Here is a 15,488-nt window from a genome sequence, read left to right as displayed (position 1 = left end):
GGGGGCAATGCTGTGGTCACTGTGCATTGAAAGGGGGGCACGCTGGTCTCTCTGCATTGAAAGGGGGGCACGCTGGTCACTGTGCATTGAAAGGGGGGCACGCAGCGCTGGTCACTGTGCATTAAAAGGGGGCATGCTGGTCACTGGTCATTGAAAGGGGTCACGCTGGTCTCTCTGCATTGAAAGGGGGGCACGCTGGTCACTGTGCATTAAAGGGGGCATGTACACTGGTCACTGCATTGAAAGGGGGCACGCTGGTCTCTCTGCATTGAAAGGGGGCACTCTGGTCACTGTGCATTGAAGGGGGCATGTACACTGGTCACTGTGCATTGAAAGGGGGCATGTACACTGGTCACTGCATTGAAAGGGGGCACGCTGGTCTCTCTGCATTGAAAGGGGGCACTCTGGTCACTGTGCATTGAAGGAGGCATGTACACTGGTCACTGTGCATTGAAAGGGGGCACGCTGGTCACTGTGCATTGAAAGGGGGCACGCTGGTCTCTCTGCATTGAAAGGGGGGCACGCTGGTCTCTCTGCATTGAAAGGGGGAACGCTGGTCACTGTGCATTGAAAGGGGGCACACTGGTCATTCTGCTGGGAAAGTCGGAACTGGTTACTAAAATTTTTGAATCCCACCACTGGGTCTGCCTCAACATAAGTGTTGTGCCCAGTTTTCATTTTAGTGATCTGATTGTATTTTTACCTTCTGTCACTAATGTATCTAAAAAGCTTTTACCTCCTAACCCAATAAACGTAGCAATTCCCTCCTTTTTCTGTGCTTTGGCAGCACCGATAATGTGTTCTGCCTCCATTTATCAATTTGTATACTTTTCTCTGTTAGTTACACCTCCTGTTTCCTTCAATCTTCCATATGCTTATTTTTTTTTCTTTGCTAGCCTACTTACCTCTTTAGTGAACCATATTTGTTTTTTATTCTGTTTACTCTTAGTAACTTGCCTGACATATAATCTAGTTGCCTCCAGGATGGTAGATTTAAACAGTACCCACTAATTACGTACTCCTGTCAATTTACTCCAAGTTTTCAATTCATTTTTAAGAAATGTCCCCAATTCAGCAAAATCTGTCATTTTGAAATCTAACGCTTTTGTTTTTGTATATGATTTTTCAATTCTTGTTTTAATATCAAACCAAAGACATTGGTGAGCACTAGCCCAAATTTTCTCCCACCTCAACATCAGACAATCAATCCCCATTTGTCAGTACTAGAATATGATCACCGCAGGTTGGGCTTTTTACTAACTGTTTCAGAGAAACCCTATTCAGTGCTTCCATTACATCCCTGCTCCTGCTTGTATAGCAGCTTGATAATTCTAGTTAATTTCACGCATGTTAAAGTCACGCATAATCAAAACCTCTCCCTACATTGCTATTTGAATTATCTTGGCAATCAGCAAGTTATCATAATCTTCAGTGTGTCCTGGGGGCCTGTATAGTACACAAATTCTAAGGGAACATCCCTCTCTAGTTGAAAGGCAGAGGTTTTCAAATATTTCATTTGTTTTTTTTAAATACATTTTAGCGTTATGCTATTTTTGACATATGTAGCAACTCCACCTCCCCTCTTCCCTACTCTGTAGTTCCTGTATAGTGTATACCCTGGTGTTGTTATTTCCAAGTAATTTGAGTTATTTGGAGTCCAATCCTGAGCTCTGGGACTGCACTTTTTCTTCTGTCACAGCGTACAGAGGTCCAGGGGCAAGGTTAAAGTCCCTGGCGCCAATCCCCCCAATAACATTGCGTTTCCCCCCTCTCTTCTGTCATGCTGTCTAATCAAGCTGCAGGGATGAGAGGAATCCTGTGTGGCAGCCACTATGCCCAAGCTAGGCCATATGCAAATCCTCTTTGAGCTGCAGCTCCTTTGCGGGTCCATTTAGCTGTACCTTGGGGGCCTACGTGCACACATTGCACACATGGAGGACATGCAACTGATCCTAGGAAAATACTATGCTGGTGATTGTTTCGTGAATCCATGCCTCATTCTCAGTGGTAAACACTGAGGAAGCTGTGTGCACATGGAGGTTCCATCACTACTGCTAATATTACTGAATATAAAGAAAAAACTTTTTGCAGCATATACAGTCACCTTTATTAAAACATTATAGATAATGTAGTATTTCGCTTGGGTGCTAAAAATACAAATGCAAGTTACTCGCTAGGTGGAGAGCCTCTGGGAGAATCCAGGATGAAAAAAGATCTGGGGGTCCTAGTAAATGATAGGCTCAGCAATGGCATGCAATGCCAAGCTGCTGCAAGCAAAGCCAACAGAATATTAGTGTGGATGAAAAAGGTAAAAATTCAGAGATAAACCTATAATGTTCCCACTATATAAGACGTCCAGTTCTGGGAACCAGCCCTCAAGAAGGTTGTGCTAGAACTGGAAAGAGCTCAAAGAAGGGCAACAACGCTAATAAAGGGACTGCAGGACCTCAGTTATGGAGAAAGACTACAAGAATTAAACATATTCTTTCTGGAGAGGAGATATGATAGCGATATTCAAATACCTTACTGGTGACCTTAGCATTTTCAGTGGGAGGGAGTTTAAAAAGGCAAGTGGCTGGTCATTGAAATTGGAAGAGAAGCGGTTTAACAGTAAGCGGCATAGAATTCTTTACTGTTAGAGCGGTAAGGATGTGGAATTCTCTTCCACAAGCAGTGGTATCAGCAGGGAGCACCTTAACGATCACAACATACAGTGATATGCGATTTACTATGGACATAAACAAACACACAGGTTGAACTGGATGGACTGGTGTCTTTATTCAACCTTATGAACTACAGTATGTACGTAATTATACATTTCTTGAAAGAGTAATTATTAACCCTTAAAGTGATTGTAAAGGCAGAAGGTTTTTATCCTAATGCATTTTATGCGTTAGGTTTAAAAACCTTCTGTGTGCAGCAGCCTCCCCATTCCCCCTAATACTTACCTCTCTCTATTTATTCTCTATCCAGCCATTTCCACCAATGCCTCAGCCGTCCTCTTCCTCCCAATTGGCTGAGACACAGCAGAGGCGCCATTGGCTCCCGCTGCTTTTTTCAAAGTCAGTCAGCCAATCAGGAGAAAGAAGAGGCGGGGCGGGCTACAGCTCCATGTCTGAATGGATACATGGAGCTGCAAATCGGGTGCCCTCATAGCAAGCTGCTTGCTGTGGGGGCACTCAACAGGGGAGAGGGGGAGGGGCCAGGAGAGCCAAAGAGGGACCCGAGAAGAGGAGGATCAGTGCTGCCCCATGTAAAATCACTGCACAGAGGAGGTAAGTAAAACATGTTTGTTATTTTTATAAAAAGAATAAGGAGACTTAACAATCACGTTATAACCACGAACGCTTCCTTGTTGAATAAAACTACTATTTGTTATGATATTTTAACTCTACCTGTAGTAGAACATATCCCAGTAGAAATATTGCAAATATCCCTTCTGGAAGTCTAAAACCATAAAACTGTTTTAAAAGGTAGGATAAAAAATAACAGCACTGGTTTTGCACATATATTTAAAAGCAATGAATTTAGAATTCAATGTTTATCCCTCTGGGGATGAGTACTACCTCTAGTAAAAAAAAAAAAAAAATTTACTTCTCCACTTCAACTTTCTGGATTACCATGAATTTCAATCCACTTGGATCAGACTATTATCTTATCTCCTATTGTTTATTGTCTCTCACTTACTCTACTAGTTTAGTCCAACCCCCATATTTTAGCTCACAATCACCTTCAAGGAGGTAGACAACATTATTGGTATTGCATATTAGAAAATTTCAGATTTCAGATGGCCTCACTGGAATTTGATTCAAACTTCTAAATACTTATTTAGAATATAGAACAGATTTCTTTATTGCCAAAATCCCTCTTCCCAGTGAGGAAGAAGCATGGGGGGGGATTCTTCTCCTGAAGATTAATTTATACTGAACTATTCTTTAGGATGGGAGCCCTTTTAAAAACTATCCCGGGTACTAGGGGGTACTGATCTTTCCTTTGTCCTCACAGTAAGGTAGAGTACACAGCAGGGCTCTCCCCCCCCTTCCTTCTTTTTCAAAAGGTAGTTTCCATCTTGTTCCAAGGCATGGTGAAAGACTTCCTTCACAATCTTTGAACTATACTTCTCCAAAACCCTCTATCTCAGTCCTTTTAATTGGTGAACACCACTTCCTTATCATGCTCAATGATTTCTAGTATTTAACATCGCAGGTGGCCAGAAACTTGCCCTGTCTAATTGGTTCAAACAATTAGGTACATCCTTTTTATCCTTTAAGAAGGATGGGAGCTTGTGTATACTGTGTACTAAAGAGTGAAGGCAAAGGTCAATGTACTCAGACAACCTGAGTATGTGGGAGACCATGCCTGAAACTATGGGACCTTGTGGGAGATTGTTTTTTATATCTGACTGTTGTATTAAGGTATATAATATTCATATATTCTTGACCCTTCGTGTTTATAGCACTACTGTACTAGGCCATTTGGAGAAGTTTACTAGACTTCATAGTTTGTTCTTTTGGTTCACTCTTGAATTTAAAATATGTCTCATTTTCTGCTAGTTTTCTTTCTAACCCTTTTTCATATTTGATTTTTGTCAAATAACACTGATCCTCTCGTTTTTTTCCCTGGTTTAATTACAATATTTCTGTTTTTCCACTAACTTTCTATTGCTTTGTCAATCACTTTATGGTAAATTGTAGCTTGTCACTGTTCCCACCTCCAGCTGACCCAATTCTTCCAACGAAGCTTTTTTGAAAGTGTTATTAAATTCACAGTTGCATTCCACTGGATTTAAATTGGTTTTGGATTTCATAGCACTGCACTTGTATGTTTTTTCCCTTTCCCCATGTTTGCTATCACCAGATTTTTTTTATAAAACTTCTTTAGGGTTAGTTTACAGATAAAGTTATGACTCACCACAGAAGCCTTTTTGAAAATTATGGTCTCATAAATTATAGATTATATTTGTCTATTTTCACCTATTAATTCTTCATTTAAAGTTTCAGTTGTCACTTTTCTCTCACCGCCTCACCTCCCACTTCTCTATTGCGCTTAAATTTCTTATTTTTCTTTTATTTGATACCTTCAATCAAACTGGTGATTTATGTTGTTCTTTCTCCATTGTGGGTCCCTATGCCTGCCTCTCCAACCTAAAAATGTTTGTTTTAGTGAGCAATTGTATGTGTGGTTTAGTTTTATCAAGCATTGATTGACTCCTTAAAGCTAGTATTCTAGGCAATCATCAGTGAAGTAACAACAGATGGTTTGCACCCCAGTGTCTAAATCAATGCAGTTTACAATTGGATTGAGCTTTTTTTATTTATTTTTTTCCTTACAAGATACTGTACAAAGAGCTAGCAGCATAGGGAGGATCAGCTAATCAGAACAAGAGCATTTTGCAGCTTTAATTTAGCCTCAGGAGGGGAGTGAAAAATAGAGCCATACAGTAGTAAAGAAAATTTGACAATTATTAAAACTGGCAAACGTCCTAGTTGTCTCATACTGGTACGCTAAAGTAAGGCGTAAAGGTTTCCAGAAACCTAATTGTAGATGTGAAATGGCCCAGCTGGAGTGTATTGAGTAACTGCTGGAAGCTTAGAGATGCGGGAGAGGAAAAAGAAGGAAATTAAAAGTGAAGTAGTCTTTGTCATAAAATATAGATATATTTCTGCTTGGGGACACCTATTATTTAGTGTCACTGGATGATACATAGCTGGGGAATCAGGGACAATAAAATGTTCTGAAATTGATTTCTTAGTCCTGTTTGTTAAATACATTATTTTTAATTGTGCTTGTTAACATACATTGCACTTGTCCTCTAACTATAGGTTATTAGGCAATTAGCTAAGGCGTTAATTAATGTTGAAGTACTATAAGATTACACAATAATACTACTCAGTGATAGCCTTCTCTATGGAAAAACTCACTTCTGTATGCTACACTGCAGACCTTATTTTCAACCCAAATGTACTTTTAGCAACTTCAGTGTGATGCCATAGTCGACAATAGCTAATTATCCTCAACACCTACATACTTATTCCCAACCTTCTGCTCCATACAATTTCTATTGCTCCCACTATGTCTATTTCCACCTACAAACCTTTTCTGCATAGAGAGATTTTTTTTTTCCACAGTGTCTGATGTCAACAAATAATGAATGTTCTGTTTTCTGAATTTTAGCCAGCTAGAAACCCTTTGGTTTGCTAAATAATTGTGTTTTTTCTTTTTATAAAATACTTGTTTTCACTTTTTTCATCTTTGTTGTATCTCATTGCTGTTGATCTCCTGCAGTCTCTTTACAACCACTTATTGCTTACATACATTCACTCCCATAATGGCTGCATGAGAGATGTGAGACTGTGAGACTGTGAGATTGTTTCTCACAGTAGTTCCTGATGGTGGACCATGCATGCAAAATATGTTTTGCAATGGCCCCCTGTAGTCTCCTTTGTAAGCCCATATAACAGGGTGACAATACAGTAGCACAACTGGGAGGATGTTGTCACTCTTTAACAAGAAGTGCTTTAATGAGAACATCAATAACGCAATCTCCAGGTATTATTTTAATGAAAGCTGCATATTTTAAAACTACTTTTGAAATTGCACTTTTCACCTTATATGTTATGTTAGTGATGGGGTTTACATATGTACTAAGGCAGCTTTTATGCAGTGTTCATTTTAGACATCTGCTTATCACATTAATGTTGTGATATTTTCAGTTTACACTTTTTTTTTTCTGTTGGAGCAAAGCATTCACCACAGCCAGATGTGATATAAGCAAAGGTAAAGCAACTTTTATGCAACATTATCATTTAAATGTTTAATGGTGGCCCACTGTAATTGTACATGTGCCTTGAAATTTAATCCATGAGCTTCTCGTTAGGATATTGATTATTTTGGACTGAGAATTATTTGACTGCTTAGACCAAAGTTTACTCATCTATACCTCTAGGATAGAGCAGAAACATTGGTGTATTATAAACACTAAAAGGCAGCACTTCAAAGCAGTGAACCATCACCGTTTGACATAAAATCAAAGGCAGTCTCCGATATTACATACCTGTAGTGAAAGTCCAATAGTCACAATCTCTCGTGTATCAGCACCCAAGGGAGACTCTATTGATCCAGAATGCAGTCAACTCCAAAAGAGGATAAAGGAAAGCTATCACCAACAGTATTGCGTCACTTTAAATATTCTGGCTTATTGCTGCAGGGGTCAGGTTCTGTGTGTGACTTCATCCTCTGTAGGGATCCAGTGTCTTGGGGTATAAAGGGGTATAAATATCTGCAGAGGCGCAGCCCCAGGGGTGGTGAGTCTACTGGGAATAGATTTGTGGGGACCAACTGCTGTAATGTGAGTGCTCTTCTTTAATATTTTCTCCCCCCAATGGGCCCCTTCTTATGGCATCAATGTTCAATAGACTTTTTGTTGCTGTGGGCTTTATCCAATTCAGGTATGGGCCGCACTAAGATCTCTATGCACCTCTTCTTACGTAACCATTAGGGATAGTGTTTTGTAACTGCAGCACAGCCATGTACCTCAGCAAAATCATGCAGCCAATTGTATGCAATCATATGTACACAAATGTGGAAAACATTGTGAGCTGTATATGCAACCTTCCATGTCTGCTAGTAAAAAAATATTTTAGCTATACTAAATAGATTGCAGATAAATTTACATTTCCTGGGAAAAGTATTTGAGTCATGAACAAGTGTAACCATGGTGTATCAAAATAACAGTTTCCTTGGGAATTAAGCCACGCAACCATCCAGGTTAAGCAGCCTTGTACTGCTGTGAAAAAATTTGTACCAGGTTAACCCTTGTGGTTAAGTATATTTGAGTGGACACTTATCTTAATCTTCAAGGTTGGAACATATTGCAATAAATATTGGCCAGACAGTGTGGTGATTTTCTGTGAAGAGTGCCTATAAGATAAAAAGGGAATCTAATAAACCAAGTAATACTGTTGAAAAGGAACATGTGTCCAAGGAGGACACAAGTGTAGGGTGAGTCACGTTCTGCATCCCTGTCCTAAACACAAACACATTTAGAGAGAGAGAGGGAGAGAGATGGGAGCCGCCAGTTATGGCACAGGGCTTTGAAGAAACGGTACGGGCGCCGTTCCCTCAGAGCGCATGTGCCGATAACATAATCGGCTGCATACAATGTACATATCTACTAAACAGTGCAAGTTTAAGATATATTTACAGCACCTATAGGTAAGCCTTGGTATAGGCTTACCTATAGGTACAAATAGTACTTGGGGGTTTACAACCTCTTAATGCCTTGGGAACCTAAATTGAAGTCCTGCCAGATTACTTCAGGCTGGCTCATTTTGCAGGTATAGTTATGTAAAACATTAAAAATAAGTGTCTATACTGTTGAGAATCCAGTAATACACTGTTTCTCCCTGCTCCGCACATGCTCAGTTGGCCGAGGCCGATCTGCTGACTTAAAGCAGAATTAAATCTACCTTTCCTTTACAGCTAAGGACACTGCTTCTGTTTAAACTGCAACTGCCATGGCGCTGCACATGTGATTTAGTTGAGAACACAAACAAACATGACAGTTAACAATCCCGGCATTCTTGTTTTTTGAAACCGTTAAATCAATGGGTTTAGTTACACTTTATGATTTACTGCTGTTTGGGGGCTTTGGTCTTCAGCAAAATGGCAGCCTCCAGCAAGAAGCAAGTTATTATGGGTATATTTCCGCTTTAAGTGTGAAAAATTACTTTAATGGCTGGTGGTTTCTAACCTGCTCTCTAGGAACCAAACTCCCATTAATGGTGACCAATCATACTTCCAACCCCCTACAACCCAAATTACAGATTCGTCATTTTAAATAATGGGAAATGATTAAAATACTTAAAGCAAACTTCAATAACCCCCCTTGCCCACAGTTAAAAACATTTACATATCATTCTTTCTTTTTCAAGAGACTTCTAGCAAGCCTGATGATGTCACGGGACCTTGCTCTTATCTCGTGGCAGCAACTGTAGGTGGTCTGAATAATGCTAATGTAATGACACGTAAGCAATTTTTAGTGCAGTAGAACAGTGAGTAAAAAGTGCTGTGATGAGGTACCCTCAGAGGTCAGGTCCATGACAGTCTTGGCAAGGTGATGTGGACTGAATGAATTTCTTAATACTGTATGTATAAAAAAAAAAAATCAGTAAACTGATGCGCTTAAGAATCTTAACCTCAGAAATTACATATTGCTAGTCTGCCTGTGACATGCAGTAAATAAGAATCCAGAGAAAGTCTGTTGGCATGGGATGATGATCATGAGCATCAAGTGAGCTTCAAATAATCAACTGGGGACAGCCACCAACAGGGAGAAACAAAGTGCATTGATTTTAAGCAAAACAATTAGTTACATAGGAATATAAACAACTGAACTCACAGAAGTAAAGTCAACTCATTGCTTCCCTGTGTCCCGGAGATGTCATAACAATTTGCTGACAAAGAGCCTAGCGACAGACACTTGGGCCTGGAACTGGGAGGAGAGGGGATTCTCCCTCTTGGTGGCAGGACATTGTGCCTTTCCTGCTATTCAGAGGGTCTCACTCTCCTCAACCAATCACGGCAACACTGAAAGCATTTTGTCAACAAATTGGTATGACATCTTTGGGCCACAATGCATCACTTTTGTGAGGACAATTGTTTATATTCCTATTTCTAATAAATTAAATATATTGTACATGATCAGTCCACATTGTTTCTCAATTCTTGGCTAAATTATACTGGTTGTTATTCACGCAAAAGACTAGTGACTTTTAGTGGCAAGAAGGAATTACTGCAGGGAACAGCTCTAGAATAAAATATGGTATTTAAACGAAAGCTGATTTATTTTTTCTTTAACTACTTGCCGACCAGCTGGTGATGAAAAAAAGTGATCACAATAGTGATAACTATAGCGCTTGCAGTGTCCCCTAGTGGGAGAAATTCACAATAGTGCTTAATATTGATAAATAGTGATAGTATCAAATAAATAATCAATTAAATACACTGATAAATAGACAAATAATAAATAAGTGGATAAATAAATAAACCACTGGTTATTATAGTCCTTCACAGTGTGCAGTGAAAAAAACTTTCAAATTGGTAAAAAATTAAATAAATCATGCAGTCCAAACACAATTAATATAATAATAAAGTGCTGGTGCTCCTTGCTTGATTCCTTAGTGCTTCCTTTATTTTTTCAATAAAAAGCGGATAGTGTGGTATTGTTTCCAATATTTTTAACAATACCACACTATCCGCTTTTTATTTCCTCATCACGGCTGTGATTGGAGGGGACTTTGCAGGAAGGGCACATTCCAAGGCTGGGATCGCAGCTGGAGGAGACTACCCGAGGTAGAAGAAAAACCCGTAGTGGCTGTAAAGACCCAGGGAGATCTATTCGATCCGGGCAGGATCTCTTAATAAGCACAGACGGTTTTAGTGTCATATGACATATAAAACCCACAGCATTCGGTGAGTGGGCATTTCATTTATTTACTCACGGTGAAGGAAGCACTAAGGAATCAAGCAAGGAGCACCAGCACTTTATTATTATATTAATTGTGTTTGGACTGCATGATTTATTTAATTTTTTACCAATTTGAAAGTTTTTTTCACTGCACACTGTGAAGGACTATAATAACCAGTGGTTTATTTATTTATCCACTTATTTATTAATTGTCTATTTATCAGTGCATTTAATTGATTATTTATTTGATACTATCACTATTTATCAATATTAAGCACTATTGTGAATTTCTCCCACTAGGGGACACTGCAAGCGCTATAGTTATCACTATTGTGATCACTTTTTTTCATCACCAGCACCCGCACTTTACATAGCAGCTGCAACTAATTAATTAAATTAATTTATTTATTGATTTAAATCACTAACCACTTTATTTAATCCACTTATTATCTATACAATTAGTATACTAGGTCCTGTTAATATCTCCCTGGCGCGCTAATATATACAATCTGTCTATATTTTTTTGTACAACTTGCCGACCAGCCACCGCACATATACTGCAGCAGGTGGGCTCTATTGCGCGAAACGACGTACCTGTACGTCGTTTCAGGCAATAGCTAGTGGGGGGGGGGGGCGCGTGCTGATTGGCCAGAGGGGGAGCCAATCAGCAGGTTCTGGCAGATGCAATGTCCACTGGCCACCCGCGATCGCTCCCCATAGAGACAGAATGGTGGTCTGCCGATGTAAACAAGGCAGGCCGCCGTTCTGTCACAGGTGAACACATGGATCCTGTGTTCCTTCTATTCAGGAACATGGATCTCTATGATCATCTAGTAAGTCCATCCCCCACACAGTTAGTGAGCACCCTCTAGGGACACACTTAACCCTTTGATCGCCCCTGGTGTTAACCCCTTTCCTGCCAGTGTCATTAGTACAGTAACAGTAACAGTGCATATTTTTAGCACTGATTACTGTAGTAATGTCACTGGTCCCTTCAAAAGTGTCAGAAGTGTCAGTTAGGTGTCCGATCTGTCTGCTGCAATGTCGCAGTCCCGCTAAAAACCGCTGATCACCGCCCTTACTAGTAAAAAATTAAAAATAAATAAATGAATAAAACTGACATAAATCTATCCCCTAGTTTGTAGACGCGATACTTTTTGCACAAACTAATCAATATACACTTATTGGGAATTTTTTTTTAACAAAAACATGTAGCAGAATACATATTGGCCTAAAATGATAATAAATAAATACATTTTTTTTTTATTGGCTGTGTTTTGTAGCAGAAAGTAAAAAATATATTTATTTATTTTTTCAGAAATGTCGCTTTTTTTGTTTGTAGCACAAAAAATAAAAACCACAGAGGTGATCAAATACCACCAAAAGAAAGCTCTATTTGTGGGAAAAAAGGGACATCAATTTTATTTTTGCACATCGTCGCAGTTACCGTTAATTGTCAGTTAAAATAACGCAATGCGGTATCGCAAAAAATGGCCTTGTTATTAAGGGGGTAAAACCTTCTGGTCCAGAAGTGGTTAATGAGCTATTTGTTTTTATTTTTCAGCAGTGTACAATGATCAATAAGAAGTGCTCTTTTAAATTAATTGATGACCGTAAACTAAAGGCTGATTGTACTATTGCTTTTTCAATTGCTTTATTAAACAAGCATCTTATTAAGAACTGTAGTTACGCGCACAAACGCCAGACAGATTTAAACCTGCCCTGAAAGTCTTACTCTGCTGTCTGTGTCAAGTTATCTTCAATACTTCAGGCCCTATAAGTTTATGTGTATTGTGCAAATAAAGCAGATATATCAAACAATTAGGGTTTATTGTAGTTACAGGTTAATAATACGAACAGAAGAACAAGGAAGGGAAGATTTGGTAGTAATATGGGTTTGGTGATAGTGACCAATGGTCTTGTATGTTCTTTAACCTCCCTGGCGATATTTTCGAGTGTGATTTGGGGTGGAATTCCAGTGGCATTAGCGGTAACCCCGAGCCACACTCGGGGTACCGCCAGGGAGCATCGCTGGATCCTGGTAGAGGTTACTTACCTTGTCCCCGGGATCCCGCATTGTATTCCTGCAGCATACGGCGGCCAGATCTTCTGCCTGATGCTCTGTGACCCGGTTTCCGTTCCCTGGGAGCGTCAAGTCACAGGGGGGTGGAACCGGCGGCAAATTTGAAAAGTAAAACACACAAACACACTGATATATTGTAATCCTATTGGATAACATTACTAAAAAAAATAAATTGACATTAGTTCGACCAGAACACCCGAATTTTCCGAAAGTTCGGTTCGGATTCCCGAACCCCATTGAAATCAATGGGACCTGAACTTCGGAATCAAAAAACACAATTTTGAAGCCCTAAAACCTAATAAATGCCCCTAAAAAGTGCCTAGGATTCTGGGTCATGCCCCAGGGACTATGAATCAGGCAAAAAAAGTTCTTAAAAATTGTCGTTTTTTGATAGAGAGCCAATTATTGAAAAAATTATTGAAAAAATCTTTGGATTTAGTGTCTGGGGGGTCTAAAAAGTGTACCTGTGAAGTTTCAGCTCTGTAGCATGTCTAGAACCAGAATTATAGCATACCAAACCTTCAAAAATGACTTTTTTGCTTAACCGCGCCTTTCTTTTGCTCCTAATCAACTGCACAGCCAATGTGTATGATGGGGACATAATGCAGTGCACTGGGAACAAGATTAGAGTTTTTTTTGGATAAAGGTGCTGTCTCTTTAAATGTGGATATAATTAACGGGTGTATTTTCACAATGGGGCTATTATTACCAAATGTTTTCAAGAAGTCAAAAGATGTATGTAGATGCACTTCTGCTTTATTTAGCGACAACTTTGGGTCGCATAGCAGTGTGCGTTTTGCAGGTGAATTTCACCGCGCAGAGTTGCCAAAGCCTCAGTGACAACTTAACGGCTGTTCTTGTTGTAAGCCTTAAGTCCAATGCAAAAGGCTTTGCTACTGTGCGTCACACACATATGCTTTATTTAGCGACAACTTTGGGTCGCATAGCAGTGTGCGGAACCCTGACACTTAAAAGTATCCCTACAAAAACTAGATTATTGAATCTAACTATAGTGGTATATAGTACCCTAACTACACTGCATATCCCTTTCCTCACACTAAAAGAACAGCTCCATACAGCAGAAGATAATTTCTAACTGACACTGTCCCTTTAATTTTTTTTTTTTTCTGACTCAAACAGCATAATCGCTGTATTTCTAACTACACTGACAATCTTTCTGTAAGCTGACTGCTCTTCTGCTGATATGGAGCTTTACAAGCAATCGGCTATGCAGCAACGTTGTTTAACACAGCAGGAGAAAAACAAATGCTTCCACTCTCTTCCAAAGTCGCTGTATTACAGTGCTAGAGGTTAGGCGGGGCTATGTTATAGACTGTGGGGCGTATTCACTCCTGATTGGCCTCTGGTCCCCGTAGTCACTTCAATCACGTTCCTAGCAGACTCCTGCCCCCTCATTGGCTTTTACTGACGTTTCTGGGCCAATCACGGACTTTTAAAGCCCACTTCCTGTCCCATTGCATTTTGGGCGGTTCTGGTGACCGAATTCCGAACTTTTCCCGCAAAAAGTTCGGAATTCGGCCGAATTTCGAACACCCAATGTTCGGGTCGAACCGATGGTCGACCCGAACCGTTCGATCATTCCTAGTTAAGACACTGTACACCTGATGTTTTCTTATTTTCCTCCACAAGACATACAGACACTAAATGTATATCCAATGCAATCAAGGGCCTGATACTCTGAAAATGAAAAGGTTAACAGCAATATAAAAAGCACTTTTTGCAGAGTAGGCAATTTTAGTTTAAAACGACAGAATTAACACAATAAAAAATACATCAGTTTTTTGCAACATATGCATTTGCATTGGATGAAGTACTTCTTGTCACATGCACACAGGTTTAATGATGTATATGTGCAATAAATCATTTGGGACGATAAACAAAATCTGACATTGATAAATCAGTGTATATGTTGACTATTATATTAAAATTCAGAATGAGTGCGGTTCTCATCCATGCTGCTGGAATAAATCACTCCTGAAATAACTGCTTCTGTGTACTGTGCTTTCATACAGTAAAACTGCTTGCAAGTCACTTTACACAAGAACAATTTATTTATCTAGGTACTGTGAACCAACTCCCTTTAGGGTTGCCACCGATTCTTCCAATCAATTACAAAAATTTGACTTGTATTTTTATTAGTTCATTAAATAAAGTGTATAATTGCATCCAAGGTTTATTAGGAGTAAAGCATATGGTAGCTCACATAACAAGAATATCATTTATGGCATCAAGAGATGTTGGGAACATCTGGTAACATATCTTTCTTCTTCCTCACTGCCTTTATAGCTGGAAGATTAGAAATATGCAGATTAGAGATAATTTTGGAAAAAAATTCTCCCTAAATATGGCAGCCAGTCTGGTTCTGATATAACCTTATAGCTCCATTCTCCCTGTCAGAGTATTACATAAAAAGATCTCCTGCAGCATGGCACTGTCAAGATCCCACACTGGTGCAGCGTTATTCATAGTTTGTATTCCCGTTTGTGATTTGAGGAAAAGCTAAACAGAAATTTTACCCTCAAACCTGTTAACAGCCAGGGCTACAGTTCTAACTTTGTTGAATATTTTATTTTGATTGTATAGTTGTGGGGTGACACAATAACAGTATTTAACACAGGGTGTTAAATAACCTTAGATTTGATTTTGGGATAGTCGAAAAATCTATTGCTAGACATTTCACCACAAAGCACCAATATAAACTTGATAGTATGAGATTTATGGCCCTGGAACGCATACACCCAGCCCCTAGAAGCGGTGATTTTGACCATAGGAGTTTACAAACCAAGAGCGGGTGGATTTACTCCCTTCGGGCTTCTTAACCACTGGGCCTCAATGATTCAATTAGCCATGTCCCATTTCTAACTCCCAGGTAACCCAACACCTGTGTCTTGGAGGCTTTGAGTGCAGGGTGGACCA

Source organism: Pelophylax lessonae (assembly GCF_965119305.1).
Source record: "Pelophylax lessonae genome assembly, chromosome: 3".
Lineage (NCBI taxonomy): Eukaryota > Metazoa > Chordata > Amphibia > Anura > Ranidae > Pelophylax > Pelophylax lessonae.
This window is presented reverse-complemented; position numbering follows the sequence as displayed.